Source organism: Myotis myotis, unplaced genomic scaffold, assembly GCF_014108235.1.
Source record: "Myotis myotis isolate mMyoMyo1 unplaced genomic scaffold, mMyoMyo1.p scaffold_m19_p_5, whole genome shotgun sequence".
NCBI classification, from domain to species: domain Eukaryota; kingdom Metazoa; phylum Chordata; class Mammalia; order Chiroptera; family Vespertilionidae; genus Myotis; species Myotis myotis.
The window spans coordinates 28,423,301-28,445,438 of record NW_023416357.1 but is presented as its reverse complement, the minus strand read 5'-3'; positions in this window follow the sequence as shown (position 1 = coordinate 28,445,438).

Sequence of the window (22,138 nt, the reverse complement as noted above, 5' to 3'; positions counted from 1 at the left end):
AGCCTTAGCTTATCCCCGCTCATGCTACCTGCAGGTGCCTGACATTGCCGAGACTTCACACATTGTGTTTCTGTCAACCACCTTCATGACTTCCAGTATATCCCGTTCCAGGTGGTGAATCATGGCATCAGGGAGGCCAATGAGGGCATCTGCATGTCAGCTGTCAGACTCCAGAGAGTCAAGGTGGACCTGAGGGCCATGCCTACAGCGTAGGAGCAGGTATGTTAGAGATGCTGTCCAGGCCTGTGAGGACCCATCAGGACCACTCCTTCCCCTCTACCTGGGCTCCCCTTTCCTGGCTGCCCAAAGGCTGGATGGCTCCAGGACCAATCCTTTGCCACTGTTCCCGGGCTCCCCTGGTCAAGTTGATGTCTCTGTCCTCAGTGTCCTCAGGGCTAGCCCAGCCCGTTGCATGTACCTATGACACAGACCATCCACCTGCCCTGTTCTCCTTGTAGTTCTGTGCCCCTCCCTGAGGCCTGCATGCCCATTGTCCCTAACCTAACAGCAACACCAGCCTGACCTCTGAGCCTACCAGGGTTCCTCCCATTCTGCCTTCCCAGCCCATTCTGCCCAACTCCAGATGGCAGCCAACAGGGACCCACAGCCGCGGGCCTCAGGGCACCAGGCTGCTCCCTCGGTACAAGCATGATACCTGCTGCTGTGATCCTTCCACATGGCACCCAAGATGTGCTTAGTGATTAACACTACCCTACATTAGAGGGCCGGCATCTTCTGTAGTGTGACCCCCGGGACAGGTGCGCCCTGCTTCCAGAGCAGCTGCATCAACGGGAGTGTATTCTGCTGTAAGTCTGAGAATGTTGACATGAGCCAGAGTAAAGTGGCTTCCTAACTGATGAGCTTTTTAGCGCTTTTCACATATGGATGTGTACTGCAAATCTCCAAGTGGTAAAGAACACAGCAAACCTTACCTGCAATATCCCCCATGTGAGGACACTTGAGAGAATGCCCATACTACACAGTGGGGGGCGGGGGAGTGCAGAGAAGGGGCTGTCCTGCAGGGTCCCTCCAGAGTCTGCAGCTCATTAACAGACATGCAGGTCTTGGGCATGCAAGGCCTTCACCTGATATTGGGGAGCAGAGCCATAAAAGGGGCGAGCTCTCTCTGAGGGGTGTGATAAGGTTAGCCACACGGGTGCCATCCCCTATCTCAAGGGAGTCACAGCCCATTAACATTTGATATTTCAGATGTAAAGGAGGGCGCAGGGCTCCTTTTCTCTAAAAGAAAATGTTATGTGGCATCCTCAGCAGCCCCGCGGTCCTGCCTGCCGTCCAGGGGCCTGAGTTTACACATCTCCCTGGGCCAGGAGCTGCCTTCCTCCAGAGGCGGCTGGGTGACTTGGTGCCCTGTCTCTCACATCATATAATCTGCTTTATAATGACCGAGTGCTTCCAGACCAGAGATTCACTCACCATGTCTCTCAGAAACCTGGGCTTTCACTTTGCCTTTGTGCTCTATAAGTGGATTTCATCTTGCAGATCTATTCTTTACAGCCAGTTTAAAGTGTATAAATGAGCTAAGAACTCTCAGTTGAAATATTACTTTAACTTTCAATTAAATTACACTTCCTAAGCTCTTAATACCCAGCAAATAGAACCACTGAGGTGCCACATGGGGTTAAAATTAAGAAACAAAAATCCCCTTTCTGTGGGCCTTCCTTCTCTGAACTTCAAGGCTCAGATGTGGAAGCAGGGCCTTGTCCCTGGCTGTCCCTCAAGTCGGTCACTCTGAGCAGGGCCAGACCCTGTCTCCTCTCTCACAGTTGGGACAGCAAGCACCCTGATAGCAGTGCTCAGGGCCATCCTCGTATCCTGGAGGAGCCTGTCTTCATCTCATAAAGGAATATTGTGGGCAGGGCGCGAGGGGGTAAGGACAGACTACCCTAGTCCTAAGGACAGAAGTGGGCCCATGGGGTGTGGCTCGGAGCACCCCAGCCAGCGCAGAAACTGCCTCCTCCTGGATGCCAGCTAGGTTCCCAGGGCAAGTGTGTCTTGATTAATGACCGGCTACAGAGGACTCTCCCTCGCTGTTGCTGTATCCGCACCTGCCTCCTGGGGCCTCCAGAGCCTTGGCTCCTGCCTCCCTCTCCTTCCCTGCCTGGGAGTCTCAGAGCTCAGGTCACACCAAAGACAGGCTCGGCTGCGCAGCACAGAGCGAGGGCTGACCGCTGGGAGAACCATCAGCCGCACCGTGTGATGATCAACTGAGCAGTAAATTAATTAATCATCATTTTATGCCTCATCAAGCACTTTGCTGAAGCTCTCAACAGGGGCCTCTCGGCGAGCCAATGGGAAGCTGACTGTTTTGTTTAGCCGGGTGAGACTTCCATAAACAGGGGAGGTTTTGACAAGCTAATAAATATGTCATCCGTCTCTGCCACTGGCAGCAGCCGGCCCCACCTGCAAAGTGGTGGGGTTCTGCCCGGCCTGGTGGGCAGTGAGTGATGGCAGAGACGTGCTCAGGGAGGTGGCAGTCGGGAGATTCAGGGAGTAGCAGAAAGCTCCCCAAAGTTCCTTCAAGCTTTGTGGGAGGAATGCTACCATCTTCACTCAGGGGTCCCCTGCAGCCATGCCCCAGGGGCAGAACATCCTGACACTTGTCCTTCAAGCTCCAGCTTCCCTTCATTGTGCAGACCGCGTGGATCTCTTCCCGCAGCAAGTTCCTTGACACGGGGACTGAATCATCATCATTTAAGAATGCCCAGGCAAGATGCTCCAGAGAAATCGACCGCGTGGTAAGAGGCACGGTTTCGGGAGGTTGCATGAACAGGTGTTGCCTTCTCATCAGCTTGGAAATACATCATGGCTGTTCCTTAGGAAAGTTTCAAGCTGACCTCAGCTCATCTCTGTTAAAAAAAAAAACTACAGTCGTAGAGGAAGCACCATTTTTCTTAGAAAACTAGGTTTCTCAAAACTAATGAAAAGTTGGAATTTGGATGATAATTCTAATAACTTTATCATATGCTTTGCTTTATGTTTTTAAAGCAAAAAGAAAAATCCAATACAAGGTTGGGATAGCATTGAGCAGAACCAAATAATACAAATGCCAAGAAGACCCCAGTGCAAACGTCTCATAGATCTCAGATGTCAATGACTTTTAACCAATCTTTTATGTGAGTTTATAATGCCCTCCGGTGTAACTTGGAGAACACTCAAGTCAGACATGGATACAGAGTTTCTAAACTGAGCGTGATGCATAACTGGCAGGCCCTACATGAAGCCCCATATTTCTAGTAACTGTTTTTAAGAAAACAAGGGGAGACCCAGGAACTACAAAGACTCTAGTGAAACGGTGTCTGGTGTGCGGCCTCCACATCTCCACACCCGCCACGCGACTTCGTCCAGGAGTCACCAGGGCATCTCTCAAAGACCCTCAACCCCACCCTGATTCACATTTCAGACTCCATGTAAGACCCAAAGCATGAAAGAACCAAAGGGACGTTGGCCTGGTCTTTACACAGAAAGCTTTTGAGCTCAGATTTGAGTTTGATAGAATAACTAGGACCTTCTGAATCTCTCCCCATGCCCTGTAACAGCCTTCTAGATGTAGAGCGCTCTTTTGACATGACTCTTTGCTTTGGCTTTTGTCACCACTGGCCACGGTCAGCCGAGGGCCAGCAGTGCAGGTGGTCTTGACTTCACTGTCAACTGGGATGCCATCTTTCTGAGTCCCTCACAGTGCCTGGTGAAAGGCGGTTGACATGTTCAAGGTGACATAAGGCAGGACAGCATGAGCTCCGACAGCTTTTTCCAAGCTCCAAATCTCCAGCAAGTTGCAAGGGGATGGCACCATTTTCCTCTCAAATACAAGATGGGAGACCCTGAAATAAGCTGCAGTTTTAACAGAAGTACATTTCACTCCATGGCATTACACACAGAGTGCACACCATTTTGTGTGTGTGATTCTGTGGTGCAGACAAATAAGAGATAGTTTTTAAAATTGGGGGTAAACTTGCTCAATTCTACACATTATGTGACAAGGTGCTCCTTCTGTGGCATTCTTTCACCACTCATGTCATTACTTGCTCCTTGTCACTTCCGTGAGCTGACAGCAGAGATCATGCCTGTAGGACGCTGCACCCTCAGGGTTGGATGGAGAACACCGGGCAAAGGGCAGACTCCATGGAACTGAATTAAAGACTTTGGGAGGAATAAGATGACAAAGGCCAATGACCTCAGAGTTGATATCTTTTCTTTAAATGCTCATACATGTGCCTATTTGAAATATAAAAAAGAGTAACTGGTTGTTGTCAATTCCACCCAATAACACATGTATACTGTTCTAAGAAAGCCCTGCAGGAAGAAACTCTTGCTTGATAAGGCCCTGCTATCTGGTTTATCTTTCTAGCAAATCATCAAATAACTATCCATCAACCTAGCTACTGATTTCCATTTTCTGTGATGTATTGTATGGGTGTGATATTGTAAAGACACTGTCCTATCTTCATGAACTTATAATGTAGTTGGGGGAGCTAGTGCTTGAGTGTAAAATTTATATAAAATATAATCTGGACATAGTTGTCTAAATAAGACAGATGACACAAGATAGTCTGGATAAAAAAATCTGTAAGTTTTCCGAGGAGGCAGAAATCAGGCCAGTATGTTAACATAGGTTTAAAGAAAAGGTGAGATTTAAGTGATGCTTAAGTGAGAGGAGAGGACCGTTTATTGTGCCAAGTAGATGGTGTGGAGTGGGCAAAGGCATGGAGAGGATCGGGCAGGGCGGGGTCAGCAGTGTGGCTGCAGTGGCAGGTTTGAGCTGTTAGAGGAGGCAGCTAGAAGCCAGATGCAAAGGATTTTCCTGACATGCTATGAATGCTCTGATATAATTGTGGTTGGGAGCCATTGATGGTTTTCAGATGGCAAATCACTCGAGTAAGATGGGTTTTATTTGCTTCTAGATTTATTTTAGTTGATTTTTAAAATTGCACAAATAGAACTGATCATCATAACAACTGAAATGCTCACTGACATGTAAATGAAGCATTCCATCCGCCCCTGCCCTTCCATCCCCCAGTCAGTAGCCTCTGGAATGCACCTTTTCACACGTCTATCCGCTCATATCAACATGGGCACACATATACCAGTGGAATGATTACCACTCCTCAGCATGCAAATAAATGATAGATTGATGATGATAGATAGATAGATAGATAGATAGATAGATAGATAGATAGATAGATAGGCAAATCTAGCTTTTAAGAGAAATATTGCACAAAGAAATAAAACTGTAATTTGGGTTAGCCATTCCCAAATAAGCTATTCCTAAGCCACATTATTTAGCTAATTGCCTAAGTACAAAATTGATCAATGTCTTTTCCCTTCCTTATTTGTAACTTTAAAATGTTGTATTAAATCTTAAAATTTAAAATTACAAAAAGCAGCAAGCAAACAACAAAGAATCAAAAATAACATTTTCTTTAAAGTTCTTGGAACCACTAACAGGCACTTGGTTTCTGAAACCAATGGACAACTCCAATTGTTTCTAATGTATCTGGATTCTGTGGCATGACTTTTATTCTGAAAGACAATTTATATGAGAATGAAATTTTGGAATAGCCACCAGGTTCTTCATGTGTTAAGTGGCTTCATTATCTTCCATCATCCAGGATTTCAAAGAAGACCACAACTAGTGTGACCTCTTTGTTTCTCCTAACTGCTTGCAGGTACATTTTTAATGTTTAGGCTTCAAAAATTGCCAATCTACTTAGATATGGATGTTCCTACATGGGATCTAATCAGTCATTGTGCTGGGACACTAAAAGCCATTTCTGTCTATCTGATATCTTCTTTCACCACAAAGGTTTTCCCATTTTGATATTTATTGCTGCTGCTTATCCTCTTCTTTTAATTTCTTCCTCAAAAAAAGCTATGGCCCTTAGGTTAGGATTTCATTTTCTGCTCTCTATAATATACCATATTCTTTTTCAAAAAAAATTTATTCTCATTGTCCACTTCTCTGCCTTCTTAGAGACAGTCTCAACTCTGTCCTTTGTAACAATGATCTGATGTTTCATGGAATAAATGTTGCTTCTGGTTTTATCAAGTGCAGGAGATACCCTTCCAATGAAAGTTGTACTTTTGAATAGTTCTAACTCATCTGCTTCTTTTAATGCCAACTGCAAGTCTCCTTAATGTCTTCAAGTGTCTTCTTGTTCTTTAATCTCTGCATTTCTTAAGGAATGCCCCTGCTGTTTCGCAGGGACCATACAGTCTCGTGTTCTTATCAGAATCCTAAAAGGAGAACTGACATTTTCTTCTGAGTCCTGTAACAGAGCAGTCTATGTTCCCTTTCTCTTACAGTCACTCATCCCCAAAACCAAAGATTCTGTTCCAAACCTGGTTTCTATGTGTCTTCACCCAGCTCTCACCCCCACCCTGCCTGCCCATGGCCCTTCTTTGCACAGTGTTGTAGTACCGGGTAGGTGGAGGGTTTGTGATGGAGACAGAATTTTGGCCAGCTCTGAAAAGAATGGCTAATGTGTTTCTCGCCTTATACCCCAGGCCTCTTGGCCTAAGTTAGATGACAGAAAAGAACGAAATACCTTCTCATTTTCTTTTTGAGTGGTGTATTTGCTGGAAACAACAACAAAAAAATTCTTAGTTGTATTTGGTTGACATTTCTCCAAGAGTCGACATAAGTTTTCTTCATTTTCTATGTCTTCAATACTATTCTGATGGAAAGTTGGAGAGGAGTGAAACAATCTAATCTGATAGTGGTCTTTCCCCCAGACTGACTTATAATAATTCTGTGTCAGTCACGCTGAATTATTTTCCAAAATACAGACCACTTCCAGAAGTGCTCTTGCCATCCCTTTGATGCACTTAGTCCTGGGCTAGGATCCTCCCGCGAAAGTTCTCCTACTGATTTGGATTTTCCCCCCCGAGGTCTGCGCACTCCCACTCACCAGCCTCCTACTTCCTTTCTTGTCATCTAACAGGAGGAATAAGAGAAACCACACCATATGTTAATTTGTCTTTCTGTTCTGCCCTGCCTCCGACACACACACACACACACACACACACACACACACACACACACACACACACATTAAAACATTAAAGCTCTCCTTCTAGGACCACTCCCCCTAACCCTAGGCTGCTGAGAATGAAAGTCATTGTGGGACATTCTCAATGGACCAGAAAAGCTCTACGCCATTCTCCTCCTATGTCTGACCAAATAAAGAGGCTGCTATGAGGACCCTTGAGAGAGCTCAGCACTCACCCATAGGCTGTAGACTTCCCTTGAAGGCATAGATAATGGCCCCTAACAAAGGAAGCCTATCCCTATTCCAGTGTTGGCAGACCTCAAGAATTTAACCTGAGGTTGTTGTAAACCAATGGGTATTAGTCAAAATAAAAGGATGTATTCACCATGAAATTTCAATTCTCTCTGAGTTCTCCTTGGTTTGATGACCAGCTTGTGACTGAGTCTTCTAAATGTCTGAAATGTTTTTCTTTGAGGATAAGGGCTAGTTCTACCAAGGTGAGTCTTCTCACTGTGGTTCTACTATGAATCCTGTCCCCATGGAGGCCCAGATCCATGGTCTGAGTGCCCACGGTCATGCCCTTTATTCCGGAGAGGTCCAGTAAGACTTATACTAAGAAATGGCTTTAAAGCAAACTTATGAACCCTATGTAGTAAAGTTTTTAAGGAATATTTTGAACAGAAATGCAAAGGGATTTTGTGAAGCTTTCTAATTAAGCTGTTATATCACAAAATGGGCATCAACGATTATACGAGGTGGAAGAGTCTAGGAGGCCATAGGAGGCGATGCTGTGGTAACTCTCAGCCCTAAAACCTTGGTGGACTGCAAGAGCAAACTTTGGTTTTTTACTTATTTGCACTATGTGTGCAAATAGATGATGGTGGGATACATGCTCTGCTCACTCTGGTCATGCTGAGACTCAGCCGTCAGAGGCTCCAGCTCCTCACAAGCTCTCTCTGAGGCGGTAAGGGAGGATGTGGGGTATCACACGTGGGCTCTCAGAATGTCCTCATGGAGGCTATTTGCACTACCTCCACTCAAATTCACTGACCACTGCACGTCTTCAGCTCATATCTGACTTCAGAGGTCCGGGAAGTGATGTCCCATAGTGTCCTAAGGAGCAAACAAACCAATGGTTACAAGAGCAACCAAATCACATCTTGGTAGAATTAACTGTCAGAAGAATATATATATATATATATATATATATATATATATATATATATATGCATGAATGAGTGGCCAGATTATTATGACCACCTAATGTTTGTAGGCAAATTAGCTATAATTTTGCGCTGAAGTTGCTAGAGGGCCAGACCATTATAAATAGGAAAGCAGTTTATTTACCACGACAGTAGAAGTGATTTTTTTCTGAAAATATGGGTAAACAATGTGATTTAATAGCCTATGAACATGGGAGATATATATATATATATACACATACTGAGTAGCCAGATTATTATGACCACCTGACATTTGTAGGCAAATTAGCTGTACACTGCATTGTATGGAATATGGGAGCCAAAGGCTGTTCGAACACTTTTGCTGTCTGCAGTTACCAAGATAAAACATCTCCAATTCACACAGGAACACAAGGATTGGACAGTCGAGCATTGGAAAAAAGTCATGTGGTCCGATGAATCACGTTTCCAATTGCATCATGCAGATGGCAGTATGAGAATTTGGCCGAAAAGCATGAAAGCATGCACCCCACATGCATGAGTACAACCCTTCAAGCTGGTGGGGGCAGTGTTATGGTTTGGGGCATGTTTTTCTGGCATGATTTGGGCCCTTTAATTCGTGTGGAACAACATCTGAGTAGCACAACATACCTCAGTATCATTACTGATCAACTTCATCCTATCATGTTGATGGCGTATCCCAATGGAGATGGCTTCTTTCAACAAGACAATGCGCCATGCCACGGTGCTCATATTGTGCAGGAGTGGTTTCAAAAACATGAGGGAGACTTTACCTTGCTTAGGTGGCCCCCACAATCACCAGATCTCAATCCAATTGAGCATTTGTGGGATGAAGTTAAAAGAGTCATCAGGCAGCTGTTTCCACAACCATCAAATCTCACAGGACTGGACAGTACTATTCATCAGTCATGGTGTCAGATTCCTCGCATCACCTTTCAACATCTCATGGAGTCAATGCCAAGAAGAATCGCCACAGTAATTAAGGCAAAAGGTGGCCCAACAAAGTACTGATGGGGTGGTCATAATAATCTGGCCACTCAATATATATATATAATTTCCCACGTTCAAAGGCTGTTAAATCACATTGTTTACCCATATCTTCAAAAAAAAATCACTTCTACTGTCGTGGTAAACAACCTGCTTCCTTATTTATAACTGTCTGGCCCTCTAGCAACTTCAGCGCGAAATTATAGCTAATTTGCCTACAAGCGTCAGGTGGTCATAATAATCTGGCCACTCAGTATATATGTTTGTGTGTGTGTGTGTGTGTGTGTGTGTATAACATATATAGAGATCACAAATGAGAAAGAATAAGCAAAGAATATTGGCACCATCAGAAAAAGACAATAAAATAAAAGAAACTCATTTTTAAAACAATATAGCTTAGTTTTTTAAAAATGAAATTTACCATAACTTTTTGATTCATGCTACTTAATAGTAATTTATGGGTTTAGGCATCTAAGCATGTGCTTTTAATTTATTAAATATGAAGTTCGGTAAGAAAGGTTCTCACAAACCATGATTTTCCAAAAGTTGCATTCAAAAACCAGGTCCATAGATGCCTTATTCCCATCCCCACATTTCACCTGGCTGTGCTTTTCTGAACAGAGCCAAATGAATTCTAGTATGTGTTAATCACAGGATTTGAGTGGTATGCAGTGGAAATCTATTATCATGCTAGCTAACTAGTGTATTAAATTAATACGATATGATAAATTGTGTTCTCCAAAGATTGTACTTTAAAGAATTATTGTGTTCCTGTGGTATGATTACATCCATATTTGATTCAAATCTGTATAAATGCAATCCAATACATTATGGGCAAAATTAATTTGTAGACCATGTTTCCAACACATAAACCAAGAGAATGCCTGAATTGAGAATGTTAACAATAAACTGGTAAATTCCAGTCAATGGCATTTCGTCTAGAACTGGTTTAAACATTGATAAACAGGTAAGAAAAGGTAAGGATTTTCAGGGCAAGGCAACTGACAAGTACTTAGGTTTATAGGGACACGATATCTATCATCTGTGGCAAATTACATCACCAAGAACCAGGAAATGTAGCAGAATTAATTTGTCTCTATTGTTTTAGAGATGACTGCTTATGTTTACCAAAACCCCCCAGGCCTTCTCAGTCACACTAGGCAATTTTTAAAAGAATAAAACTGCCTTTTATGATTCTGTCAAAATTGGGAGTGACAGTCCCCTCTTTTTTTTATAGTTCAAGCCCGATGGTTGAAGACTCTTCCTCCAAAGATGATCACTCTTAAGTACAACACCCCCACATTCCCTGGAAGCTGATGGCAGAAGACTGCAGCAACAGAAATTTGCTTCAGTTTTTTTGGCAGAGTGAGAAAAATTTCCTTTGCTCAACATTTTAAAAGAGGGATTAAGTGGATAATATATCTAGGAAGCTGCAAGTCTGGGGGAAAAACTGGGAGACAGAACCTTGAATACGTGCAACTTGGAAGGATGGTGTTGGGGATGGTCTCAAAACCTACAAATGGGACCGACCAGGGACCTTCTTCTGGAGATTCAGCTATCGTTTTGGTATTAATAAGGGCAAACAAGTTCAAAGAAGTTCCACCAAAAAATTCTGGGCCAACTAAGAAATCATGTTATTATTTCTGACAGTCTGATCAGTGGCAACCCTCCATTTTTGAGCATATACAAAAATAGAATTTGCCATGCCTCCTTCCAAGACTTCAGAGGCCTTGGCTGAGACTCCAGTGAGAACAAATATTGCTCAGGCATGGAGCTTCAAGGGGCTCGCTTTGATTTGGGCCTGAGATTGTTTCACATGAAGCCGGACGAGGAGGGTGTGAGTCTATGCAAACAAGACATGTTGGAAGACGTTGGCAAGGCCTGTGCCAGCGCCACCCTCGCTTCCCCAGCTCCCCGGGTCATCATCACCCCCATCTGTCGGAATTTTCCCAGCCCCCGAGCCTCTGACTCATTTCCTTTTTGAAGCTCATCTTTCTGTTCATGCCAATTTAAGATTAACTGTGAACTTCATATCTTGTCCCCACTGAGTCATGTGGAAGAACATTTGCTTGTATGCTTCAGTTCTGCCCTTTGGCCCCTTTGAAAATATTGCCCTTCACACTCACTTAACAAGCATTTTGGCTAATTTCTCAAGGAACAAAATAGCTTATTCTAGTTCCTTGAGGAGGCCACAGGGGGAAAAAGTGACAAAAATGATGAAAGGATAGCAGTAGCTTTTACTATATTATGGTTTTGGTAAATGTTAATTTTCAGACTCCAGTCTTCAGAGAGTCTTACTTCATCATCATGTGAAGGTGAATGGACAATATGGAACCCATTTTAGAGATGACAAAACTGGGACATAACAAGTGATGGGGACACTCAAAGTCAGTCAGCTCAGTAGGAGATAAACTTCCTGTTCGGCATTGTCATTAGCTTAGTGATTTGGTTTTTTTTGGTTTTTGTTATTTTTTCATCCTGGACTGTTGATTTTGTGTAGACATGATAGGAGGAGGACACTTTGAAATGATCTTTGGTGTAACACAGAGGAACTGACTTCAGTTTGTTGCTGTTACCATTGCCCTCGTTAGTTTAATTTGCCTTAAAAGAGTAGGGAGTCACAAAGGTCTCAGGAAGAGATGGGGCACCGTGTTTTTCTCCCCAGCTCTGTGTGTTGGGCTGACACACCCAGGCAGAGGGCCTTCAGGTCATGGCAGCCAAGAAGCTCAGAGCCTTCACTTGGGTGGCTCCAACAGCTACATCGAGGTCTTTACCCTAGTGTGTAAACCTTTGGCTGGCTCATCAATTCTCCACACTGACACCCTTTGAGTGTGGACAATGATCTGCTTCACCCCGACCCATCCCCGTGTTGATCAGAGGGAGTAGAGGCAGGACCTAGCTGGAGAACAGATGGTGATGGGAAGACATCTCAAGAAGATGAGGAGTGCAGAGTTGGAAGCAGGGATCCCATGTCCACTTAGAAGCTGTGAGACACAGTCAATTCTGCTGGCCAACAAGAGTTGGGAGTATGTAACACTGTGGGAGCACTAGTGTGTGACAGCTCACATACAAAGCTCTGATTCAGTGTCCTGGCAGATGTGGCCCCTGCTACAAGTCTGTGAGGGTGGTCCCCATCCATCAGGGTCGAAGCCTAACTCATGTACCATTCACTCTTCAACTGCACAGACCCATTGCACCAAGTCTGAAAGAATGATGGGTATGCTTAGGTACGGCTTGGTGAAGCAGAGACAGAAATAAGGCCTGGCCCCATGAAGCAGGAGGGAGCAATCCAGTGACATTCCCTGTAATCCACCCAATTAGTTGTGCAATAGACTCTTCCCAAAAGGCTGGCAGGGAAGGACACTGTCTGGGAGGAGGAGAAGAGGGAGGGAGAGGGACTTTCCCATACCCATCCCCCACAGGTGTGGTGTTCCCTGAAAATCAATGGTCTTGAAGCTAATCCTGCAATGCAAATAAGATTACCTAATTGTTATCTTCTGTGTTACACCAAAGATCATTTCAAAGTGTCTGAAAAATGACAGTCTGCATGACATTCTCATCTTTAAATAAAATTTGAATCTTAATTTGCTTTGCTGGGGCTCATTTATTACAGAGCCTTTAGGGATATTTCATGAAATTCCCAGGGCAAAGGGGGAAACTAACACCTTTAAGGATTTAGTAACACCAACCCACTGTTCTAGATGCTTCTATAAAGGACTTTTCATTTAATACTCCCACAGCCCTGGAGGTGGTATTGTGTTTTCCTATGTTGGGAGTGAGTAAAGCAGGGAGTGAGGGCCTCCTGCAGGACTGCCCACAGAGGTGGGTGCTCCCTCAAGTCCTTGGTCACCACAGCCCACATCTCCCCCACTGCCCTTTCCTGGACTCCCTCTTGACTCTAGTGTCTTCAATCATTAGAGGTTCCCATAAAATTAGATGAGACCCCTAAAGTGATGAGTGACCCTCACCTAGGGCCTTGAGGAAGATGCTCCCACCCACCTTGGGGTCTCCACATGGAGGGCAGATGAAAGAAAAAATGAGCTAATGTATTGGGCTATAATTCCACTTCCCTCTGCTTCATTGAGTTGTACTTGTTATAATTATGGAAAACTTTTTAAAGAGACTATAAAAAGATGCTGTTTCATCTGAGTGGGAGGAAGGTCTTACTTTGAAGCCCTTGGCGATCATTTGTTTGGCTGTCAGCCCCACCCCCTGCCCAGAGATAGGAAGGGCAGCGTTCAACTCATTCTCAACTGAAGCCCTGTGTGTACTGTCAGTGTGCCATGCTCATTGCGCTGTCTTCACCGGATCAACTTCAGACTTCCAAATTTAGCAAGCCTTGACTTAGGTGTAGCCTCTTAGAGCCATAGCCATATCTAAATGATGCAAAAACAAAACAAAAAAGCAACCAGCAGCCCATTAAACACAATCCGATGGCTATCTAGAGTTTGGGGGATGTAGCTGACAGCTTCGAATGAAAGAAGATACATGACTCTCTACAAGCCGTGCACACAAAGCATGCTTGTTACGGCGCCTTACAAACAGGGACAGTAGATTACATCTTTGCAATAAGCCCGCGTTTCATCACCCGACTGCCATGCAGTGTGAAGTGTCCAGACTCTCCAGTAACTGGGCTAATGAAGAGGCGTGGGGGTGGAGGGGGCAGGAAAGGAATATTAGAAACTCGTAGGTCACAACCGAGGTTGCGAGCCCAGCTGAGACAGCTGGCTTCATCTCATCTGTTATCCCATGTGTGTTTTAAGGAACACCAAATTGAACCCAGATTTTAAAGGATGAAAAAAGGCATCCACCAGTTAATTGAGTGATTTAAATCCGGGTGTGCCTTACGTGGCTCCTTTTCCTCTCTCTTTTCTGGAAATATTAAAACTGTTGGGAACTCGGTTCTCATCTCCATCCACCCCCATCCTTTAGGGGGGGCGGAAAGGAAGGGCAGCCGAGAAGATCAGTTCCCAGAGTCAAACACCAGATGGGCTTCTTCCCAATAATCTAAGCGGCCCCGCCCAAGGACTGCCTTGTCAGAATTAATTGTTCTCTAGAATGTTATTAGTAGAAACACTAAATTTACTCTTAGGGCAAAGTTTCTTCTTAATGAACTGCAATTCTTGCCCCAACACCCCCCACCCCCCACCCCGCTCTAAGGCATTTCTCATCAACGTGATAACATCAACCCAGGTGCTGCAGAAGTATTTAAAAACCGTAAATCTTAACCTGTCACCGAAGGGAAGGGGAGAAAAAAGGTTAAACAAGTTTGTGGAAGAAGCTTTCCCAGGTGTTATTTTGCAAGTAAAGAGCTAATTGATGGTTCTGCCATGATAGTTACAAGTGATAAGGATCATGTAAACACTCCCGACTGGAGGGGACATTCAGGGTATCCCAGGGGCGTCAGTAGCAGCAGCAGCAGCAGCAGCGACTGCTCGCGTGCACACACAGCCCCTGAATCTCCCGGTGGCTTTGAAAGACCCACTGGATTCCCATGAGAGTCAAATGTAAAGAAACCTAATTAATCCAAATTAAGGACAGCATTCGTCTCCTGTCTCCTGCACGCTGTACTCACATCAAGTCCAGTGAGCACTGTGCCCTTAACAACAGCCAACTTATGAAAGAACAACCTGGAGGAACTTGGATTTCTCTGAGGGTTTTTCATCTTTGCTCATCCCAAAAAGCTTCTAAAAGGGCATAAGATCCATCCCTTTTCGATTTTAAGGTTAATAATTCTTTTTGCAAGATGTAAAAGGAAAGGAAAGCTTTCCCAGGGTCTCATCCTAGAAGCTAAGAAAAGAATTTAACTGGTGGCTTCTCATCTCATCTTGCATGTCCCCACACAGCCCTGGGCCCTGTGCCGGCTGGGATGTAATTGGATTCTGGGTGACAGTGGGAGCTGGGCAGTGAAACTGGGCAAGAACCTTCACACAAAAGCATGCAGCCCATTTATATTTTCATTGGTTTCACAAAAAGGAAATAAGGAGGCAATGGAGTTTCTCTAATTATTGCCCTCATTGGAAAAGTCTCATTTGCTCGAGTAAAGACCATTGCACGTATGTCCATGATATCGTCTCTAACTTGGAAGGAGCCTGGAGCACCAAAACGTTTATAAAAAAGAATAAAGATCATAACATTTTCACTTTTTGCTTTGTATGCCATAACGTGGCCTTAACTGCATTTGCTTGGGGATTTTTTTCTTATGAAAATAGTATTATGTGTGACTTTCAGGCTTCCCTAAAGATGATTAAAACTACAGTGTCTTTGATGATATGTATTCAGAATCTATAAATAACACCAATATAAGTAAATCCCAAAGCAAGAATGAGTAGAAATAAGTCAGGTCAGACTTCATTCACCATTCAGTTAAATGGCTTTTCTGTTTTACTACATTAAGAAGAAAATCATTGTCTATTTGAGGAGGATGGAAATGCTTAGGTCTTTGCTCTAACTATAGCACACCCCTTTATCCAGAAAGATGTGCACCCCCTGTCCCCCCTCCCCCCACACACACACACACACACACTGCACAGGGCCAGGCACCTCTCAGTGGGGAGTGAGAGAAACAGCATTGGACCATCTGAGCACTTCTCCCTCCCTCCCTTTCCATGTTGTCTCTGGAATTCAGTATCTGTTTATCAAATGACTTATCTGTGTCAGCTTATGTCACACAGAATGCATGCTCCTGTAAATAGAGGGTTCAAGTTTTGATTGTTTTAAAGTGGTGAAATCTTGTCTTCTTGCTGGATACATACAGTGGCTGTTTTCACAAACTCAGTGTGTATTTGGGATGCTTCACTGACAGAAGCCAGGTTTTCAGTTGAAAACCGAACAATCATTGCATGATGGGTGTCATGAAATGTTTAGGCCCACTCTGGGCAACTATCAGGCAGTCTACCCAAGCCAACAGCAGTTCACAATCTGAAATAAAACCTAGGCAATTTTTACCTTCTCTCCTGGAGACTTGACGGGGTGGTGAACATACAATATACAGATGATGTACTATAGAATTGTACACCTGAAACCTATGTAATTTTATTAACCAACTAGAGGGCTGGTGCAGGAAATTTGTGCACTGGGGGGGGCACCCTCTCCAATCTGGGACCCCTCAAGGGATGTCCTCTCACAATCTGAGACCGCTGGCTCCTAACCACTCACCTGCCTGCCTCGCCTGATTGCCCCTAACCCCTTCTGCCTGCCAGCCTGATCACCCCCTAACTGCCCTCCCCTGCTGGCCTGATCGTTCCCAACTGCTGTCCCCTGCCGCGACACGCCTCCTCTACCAGGCCCTGCCTCCACTGTGCACACGGCCATCTTGTGACAACCACCTTATGACGACGTTAGGGCATGATGAGTGAGGGCATGACAACCACCTAGACTATTATTAATATAGATGTCACTCCAATAAACTCAATTAAAAAAAATTTTTAAGCAAAATAAACACCCATGGCCAAGGAACTTGGGAGAAGATGGGCCTCTTCTAATAAAGAAGTCCATAGATGATGCACATTAACAAGAAATGACCAACCTCCTGGGCAGGAAAGGGGACGTATCCCTGCTGGGAAGGGCCGAGCTTCACTTGAAGTGCCAGTTGGTTTCTGAGCAGTTTTCCCCCAGGACTTGGGCTTGGCATGGTTTTGAGGATTCTTACAACAAACACTGTGCTTCAGTCTGTTTTGTAAAAGCATTTGTGCTTGGGATAGAGTGAAAGCAATGAATCCATTTTAGAAATGGGATTAAACAAATGGTACCCAGGCCACCCCAGCCAGGAGTAGGCTCCCCTCTTTTGCTTTCCTGGGTCAGCACCTCAGTGCTGCCAACACAAAGATGATGATCTCTCCTTTGGCCCCTTGGCCTGGACTCCTGGCTAATCCTCCAACAGACAATATCCAGGAGAGGACCCCAGGCCATGCCTACAGGGCTCCTGGTCAGCTCAGCCTTGGCCTCCCCTGCACCCCACACCGTGTTTCTCCAGACACCAGGTGACTGCAGGGCTCTCGGATGTGGGTGCCAGGTCCCTTCTCTGCTATTGTCATTACATAGATTCATATTTAAAAAAAAACCCAACTTAATAGAGTTCATTTAAAACAATACTTTATGGCCCTGCTGTAATCAGAACCATTTGCTGTTTTTAAATACCAGTACACTTAAAACAAAGGTATTATATTCTAAAATTGAAATTAACCATAAATTATATGGATGATAATGTATCTAACCCATTTATAAAACACTAGAAGCCCAGTGCACGAATTCGTGCACAGGTGGGTGTCCCTTGGCCTGGCTGGTGATTGGGGCTGATTGGGGCCATCTTGCTCAGTCCTGATTGGGGTCCATTGGGGCCTATTGGGGCCAATTGGCTGGGAGGAGGGACCACAGGAGGTTGACTGGCCATGGGAGATAGGCTGTGGGAGTGCACTGACCACCAGGGGGCAGCTCCTGCATTGAGCTTCTGCCCCCTGGCGGTCAGTGTGCATAACAGTGACCTGTCGACCAGTCATTTGGTCAACCGGTTGTAATGGTCGCTTAGGCTTTTATATATATAGATTCCTCATTGGCAAAAGCTAGTTTCTCAAGGAGGAAAATGGAACTTTATGATAAGTTATCATAGAGGAGGATCAGTCCTACAACCCTGTGGAAGGGACAGTTAGCACTGTGTCATTAAACAGCAGGGACTGTTTTATTTGGGGGTTTCTCCATCTGTCACCCCAGAGAATTCAGCAGCTGTCACTAGCACACAACCCATGTTCCCGTCACATTGGACACAGGTTCACTGCAGACCCCTTTTCTGTTTTTCCCTGGAAGAATTTGCTCAGTGGCCCAGCAGTGCCTCATAATTTGGCCTTGGCAGAGATTTCCCCCTTGTCACCACATAATTCCTGACCCTGAACACTAATTTTGAGCAAGATTTGCACTTTTAATAGAATTCATAGCCCCTCCCTCTGACACCTCAAACACATCCCAAACCAGTGAGGCCAAGGAGTGTCAATATTTTTTCTAACAATAAATAAATCTCTCCCTCCTCCTCCTCCTTCTCAGATGGGAACGGATCTGATCACTCTGCAGAAAGTGTACCTCTCCTGACCTCTGACCTCTGCCTAGAACTCAGCCTCCTGCTGCACAGCACCCACCAAACACAACAGCCAACACACAACAAATTCCGGAAAGAGACCACCTAACCTGCCATCGTTAGGCTGAGCTTGTCTAGCATGCATATTTCAAAGTACCAAACCAAGCATTTAAAGTGAAGGCATAGCAGAATCTTTGATTTGATAAGTTTTAATGGAGCCAAAATATTTACATTAAAAACAGATTATTTGGCTATGCTAGCAGCCAACCCCTCTGAGCATTTTTTTAATGGCCTAGGCATGCATAAACTTCTTCTAATTGGCTGATGACCAGAAGTGGTTAAGTGTGGCCAACTCCAGCGCTCTGGGTGAAGAAAAACCCAGGCTTTAGCATTCCAGGCTGAACCCCGAAGCCATCCCATGCTGGGGTTGGCCTTTGGAGGCCAAGTAGGTGGGCTCAGCCCCATTCGCTTCACCATGTGGACCACCTGCTTGAGCCTCTCTGCCCGTGAATCCTGTTATTTAAATAGAATAGGCCACTGGGCAAATTTTTATTTCAACTTTTGAATCAGAAACTTAAGGAAAATACAACTTTGCAAAAAAATTATTCAGCATTCTTTATTATTTAAGTTTATTTCTACCAAAGATTACTGTGAGTATAAGAAATATTTGAATGTGTGAGCTAAAAAGCTCTAAACCTACCACTATTACTAAATATCTCACTTCAATCTAATCAGATATTCAAATAATACCTCTTTGTGTGCATTGCTGTTGGCCTTTAGCATCAACTTTAATGCATAAAGCACATTTCCAGTTGATAAAAACAGCAGGTTTTTCACTGACTTACCACATTGTCCCACCCCCAGAAAGAGTGGGTTTCACTGTGTTTACAGAGATGTCAAAACCAAAACCACCAGTAACTTTTCCATTATATTTGATTCTCACACTAAGTAGAGAGCGAGAGAGATCACTGAAAGAAGGTCAGTAATTTTTACTTGAAGAACTTTCCTATTGTGGCTAATTGTCAATGTTATGTATGCCTCCTGCTAAATCAGGCTTAACCGAGGGAGAGCAGCACATCTGGAAAAGACGCTGAGATGGTCAGAACGGGACGAGGAGGAGAAACCCATTCAGAACAGGGTGGGGGAGGCTGCTTAGGGCTGAAGCAGGGCCAGCAGGACTTCTCTGGAGGACAAGGAAAGCTTTGTTTGATTGATAATTTTTAAGTTATCAACATAATAAACTTTTAAAAACCCCTCTGCCCAAGAAAAAGAAAGCAAACCTATTATCTTTGGGGTTTATAGAACCTTTACTGGCAACACACACTTCCATATGTTTCACATAGACTTGTGTATGTTTTCTTTGAGGACAAGTTATTAAATATTATTTTTAGTTTATTTTTATTAAATTATTACATTTTATTTGCTTTAACAGTTGGTTTAACCCCCCCTCCCCCCACCCTTGTGTTTAGGCAATCCCGAGAAGAAAAATTATAGACAGTAGTTAAAGATATAGACAAAAAAACATACCCTAATAGTTTTTAAATTTTTGCTTTCATGAAAGGAAGAGAAACTAATCAGTATGAGATAATCTTCCTTTCAGTTTGACTTTCATTAACTTTTTCTATAAACATGTGGTTTGAAATACATTTTCTTTTCAATAAAATTTGACTTCTTTCAGGTCATTTGGAGGCATGGTTTATGTTCTTCTTGGATTGGACAAAGAGATTTATTTCCCTAGAAACCACAGTATGCCAAAATCTCACTTTGAGTGCTAGCCCCTCTCTCCCCCTGTCTCTCAGCGCCCTAAAGCCTGCCCCTCCAACGGAGAAAAGATAACTCCCATGTTATATTTGGGAGGCACCCAGCTTTGCTCTGGGGTGAGCAGAATTCTCCCTGTGAAACCACACACTGAAGCCCACACATGGGTCCAACCTGGGACAGCACTTCCCCCATCAACCAATATTACTTCTGTAGAGTGAAAGCATTTCATTTAATTAATAGAAGAAGATAAATTAGAGTCTGTGACTTCTACTCAAAGTAATATTTCAACAGCTGTACCTTTCTAATACATTTTCTTTGTTTTTACAACTGTTCCCTAAATCTGAAATAGTTTGCAGTGTCAGCAGTGAGTGAGAGTTAATAGTGTTTGCCTTTTATAAGGAGAAAAAAAAATATATGTATAATTCAGTCAGGAGAAAAAAAATTGTTAAAGACTTGCTTAATGGACAAGAATTAGAACATTGGATGAGCTAATGTGTAGCAGCGAAGGTGTCTAACTCCAAAGCGTAGGCACCTGACCTGTAGAAACCACCACGTGATTGCACAACTTCCTCCCCAATGTTAACCAAAGACCCCAGGAGTTCTGGCAACTCTCTAAAGTTAGTAATAGTTATTAAAGCTAAAAAAGTCCTTGACTTTATAAATCATTAAATAGTCACTGCAGCTACACACTGTTTCAGGAAAGAAGAAGCTACGTGGGCTAATTACACCTCTGTATCTTATGATGTTGGAACCTATGGTGTACATTCTGATGGCGTCAAATCAGAATAGAAAGTCCAGGAACAGAATAAAGTACAAACAAAAATTTGGTAGTTGGTAAAGTTGACCTCTCAAATCACTGTCTTAAAAAATGGATTTCTTCATAATAAAGGATGTTGGGTTTACAATTTGGATAAAGATAAAATTTGATCCATATCTCACACCATCAACAGAAAGAACTCCAAATGCTTTCAAAATTTTAACTTAAAAAATATGACCAGAGCCCTAACCGGTTTGGCTCAGTGGATAGAGAGTCGGCCTGCAGACTGAAGGGTCCCAGGTTCGATTCCGGTTAAGGGCATGTACCTGGGTTGAGGGCACATCCCCAGTAGGGGGCGTGCAAGAGGCAGCCGAATCGATGTTTCTCTCTCATCGATGTTTCTAACTCTGTATCCCTCTCCTTCTCCCTTCCTTTCTGTAAAAAAATCAATAAAATATATTTTTTTAAAATGACTAGAAATTTTAGACAATTAAAAATATGAATTGAGCTATTATAAAATGGGAGTAGAAATAATATTTAATTGTGGCTCAAACTTCAAAAGCAATAAAATATTGATAAATCCTATTATTTTTAAATGTTTATATAAAAAAATAAATCACCACAAGGAAATTCAAAAAATAAATGACAAACTGAGAGAAGAAGTGGTTGTCATTTATAGTGCAGGCAAAGGGGATAATATTCTTAATATTTACAGTTTTTAAGCCTGGAGAGAAAACGATAAACTCAGAAAAGTAGCTGAAAGACAGGATGTGCTAAACTTTATTCAAAGGGATTTAAAAATCACACCAGGAGATCAGGGTTCGATTCCTGGTCAAGACACATGCCCAGGTTGTGGGCTCATCCCCAGTGTGGGACATACAGGAGGCAGCCAATCAGTGATTCTCTCTTATCATTGATGTTTCTATTTCTCTCTCCCTCTCCCTCTCTGAAATCAATAAAAAGATATTTAAATAAATAATTATAGCTCTATTGGAAATTAATAAAGCCCCAGTATCTTGAAGTTTCTCAACATAATAACTAGGTGGCAATATAAACTTTTAAAGATATTTTTCTAAAAAAGAAAAAGTATCTGCCCTTGGCAGTAATCCAGGAACCCTAAAACACCACATTCTTGTGACCAACAAGCACAGACTCTGATGACAGTAACTGTCATGTCAAAGGTATTCTTGCAAAGTGTGAACTTCACTACCATGGACCATGTTTTAGTGTTGTTCAGATAAGAACCCATTGTGACTTTGTTGCATGCTTAATGCCTGCCACCTTTGAGGTCTTCTCTAGTTACATCCCTGCTTTCATTTCATAAAGAAGAACCCAAGATCATGGATGGATACAG